At 34.5% G+C, this 3,072-nt stretch overlaps 1 pseudogene; it reads left to right on the top strand.

The window, feature by feature from the left end:
- The first annotated feature begins 675 nt into the window (after positions 1–675).
- On the top strand, positions 676–2,238 carry LOC141502140 (importin subunit alpha-1 pseudogene; annotated as a pseudogene).
- The last annotated feature ends 834 nt before the right edge of the window (positions 2,239–3,072 follow it).

The raw sequence follows: 3,072 nt of genomic DNA, 5'->3' as shown, positions 1-3,072 counted from the left end.
TTTTGAGCTTGTGACCATTTGACATTATGCTCTTTGAGTGGCTTTTTATTTAACCTCATGATTTTCCTCTTAAAATGAAGCCAGATCTTTTAGATCAAAATAATTATCACTGTTTGAGTTCTTTTTACTTTGCTCATTTTTTAACTTTTAATTTGTTCTGTTATGTTAATTAGCTTGATATTGTTAGTATCAGGTTTTAATCCCACACTAAGTGTAATGTCACCATAGATCTCAAGTCCTTCCTATTTTGTTTTTTGTGCTTTTTTCCCCTGAATTCTCTCTGTATGCTCAGCTTCAGGGATTACTCCCTTCCTCCCCAATCCCCTAATTATTAAGGATAAAATACAAAATTTTCCATTAGATTTATACAGATTCTAATATTCTGATTCTTCAACTAAATGTTTCTATACTATCCTTTTCAGGTATCTTTTGATCCAACCAAACTGACCAATTAACTATTACTTGTATATCACATTCAATCTTCAATCTCTATACCTTCATATCAGTTCTCACCTTGTTTGAAAAATACTCCTGACATGACTTTCAGGGATGATCTGTGGTAGCTGCTGGAAGTCTAACTTTGACAGAGATGCAATCTCCTCTCATTTCCCCTATAGGGCCCAGCCATCTCATGCAACTTCCTTCTTTGGTTTTCTTCCAGTTTTGAATACAATTATGTCCACCAATGAAAATGTTAATTCACCAGCTGCTTGATTTAATAGGTTTATGGACAAAGGGAAGTACAGTATAGAAATGAGGTGCTGGTATACTGAAGTGAATATTGTACTAAGAAAAGCTAAAAATGATGACCAGATGCTGAAAAGAATAAATGTAAGCACTTTTCCTGATGATGCTACTTCTCCTCTGCAAGAAACCTGAAATAACTAGGACTCTGTGCTTTCATCTGTTGAAGAAATGTTAGAAACATCAAAATATTAATCTGGAGATTTGACTTCAGGTTACCCAAGCTTCTAGGATATGCCTTTCTAGGAAAAAAAAAAGTCTCTCATAGACCAAATAATCGAGACATATATTATTTCAAAGCTTGCAGGGCTACTTGGGAGGATATACTGTAATTCTCTTCAGTTTAAATCTGCTTGGGCACTCTTACAAAGTTTGCTTCTTGAACATCAGAGCAAACCAAGAATGTATTGGATGGAAGGCCGATACCAGCATTCATTGCCCTGTTGGCCTCTCCTCAGGCTCACATCAGTAAACAGGCAGTGTGAGCTCTAGGAAATAATCTATGTGATAGTTCAGACTACAGACACTTTGCTTATCAAATATAGAATTACAGACCCTCTTTTAGCTTTTCCTGAATTTCCTAATATATCTTTAACTTGTAGTTACTTAGGAAATTTCCTAGACGCTGTCAAATCTTTTTCAGAATGAGAATTCTGTTCCCCCAACAGAAACTACTGAGCAAATTCTTCCTGCCTTAGTTTCCCTTTTACATTATAATGATTCAGAAGTTTTGGCAGATAGATAGCTCAAATGACAGGATTGAAGTGGTTGTGAAAACTGGGGTTATCCCACAGCTAGTGAAACTTCTAGGTCTGCAGAATTGCCAATAGTTACTCCTTCCTCATAGGCTATTGAAAACATTGTCACTGTGACAAATGAACAACCTCAATTGTAATAGATTCTAGAGCCGTTGCTGTTTTTCCTAGACTGCTTACTCACGCCAAAAAGCAATATTCAAAAGGAAGTGGCTTGGACCACGTCAAACATCATGACTGACCATCAAGACCAAATACAGCTAGTTGTAAATCATAGACTAGTTCCATAGTTGATTGGAATTCTCTCAAAGGGAGACTTTAAGTCACAGAAAGAAACTGTATGGGCTGTCACAAACTAAACAAGTGGTGGAACAATTGAACAGATTGTATATCTTGTCCAAAATGGAATTCTGAAACCTTTAATCAATCTCTCATCTGCAAAAGACAACAAAATTGTACTTGTTACTTTGTATATCATTTCAAGTATTTTTTTACCTGATTGCTAAAAAGCTATATGAAACTGAAAAATTTGTGTATCCCAATTGAAGAATGTGGAAGACTAGACATAATGGAAGAACTGCAGTTCCATGAAAATGAAATGGTTTATAAGCCATCTTTAAGTTTAATTGAAAAACATTTCAATGCAGAGGAAGAAAATAAAAATGTTGTAACAGAATATACCTCTGACATTTATACCTTCCAGATTCAAGATAGCACATCTGGGACCTTTAACTTTTAGAATCCTATAGTAAAACCTTCCAAGTTTTGTATGCCTCATTTTTGGTATAATTTTGTCTTACTGCCTCTTCACTAAGATCTTTTTTTTTGAATATGACTTTTAATGTAGCACTAATGCATACTTGAACAGTTTGAACTATGTGCATACTGTTTGAAACCTCTATGCTCAATAGGGTTCTTATTTCTATCTGGAATTCCCTATCTTGCAATGTTCTGAAAATAAAAACATAATTCTACCAGCAAAGTACTCCAATATTACTTCACACTCTTGCCCCATACTTCCTTTATCCTTCCATTTGTTAACGCTTTTCCTGTTCCCCCTGAACCACAAATAGCTTTGTGCTAGGGGATTGAAAAAATATATTATTTCATTAGGATAACTGGGAAATTCATTCTACCAATGAAATGTGGGACTTGCTGAATGAATGAGTGGATAAGCATTTATTAAATATTAATCATTTGTGAAACCCTGTCCTGATTTTGAGGATACATATTAAACAGGGAAGATCTTGACTTAAGGAACTTCCATTCTTCTATGAAGAAAAGCATAAAAATGAGAGAAAGTTGTGACCAAGAAAAGGATGTTTTGGCTTGCAATATATCCAGGAGAGTAAGTGAAGTTATAGCATATTGAACTGAAAGAACTTTTCATTTTTTTCCATTTTAGTTTTCATTTCTTGTGAACTTATTATAAACCAAAAACTGAAACCATTCTCATATTTAATGAAGAAGCAAAGGAATGTGCCATCTATGAAACTGTGAATATTATACAAAACATGTTCTTTCTTTTAAAGTACATTATTATTTGGGTTGGCTAGGTGGTGCAGTGGATAGA

Source organism: Macrotis lagotis, chromosome X (assembly GCF_037893015.1).
Source record: "Macrotis lagotis isolate mMagLag1 chromosome X, bilby.v1.9.chrom.fasta, whole genome shotgun sequence".
Lineage (NCBI taxonomy): Eukaryota > Metazoa > Chordata > Mammalia > Peramelemorphia > Peramelidae > Macrotis > Macrotis lagotis.
Note: the sequence above shows the minus strand (reverse complement) of the source record. Positions and strands in the feature narration are given on the sequence as shown.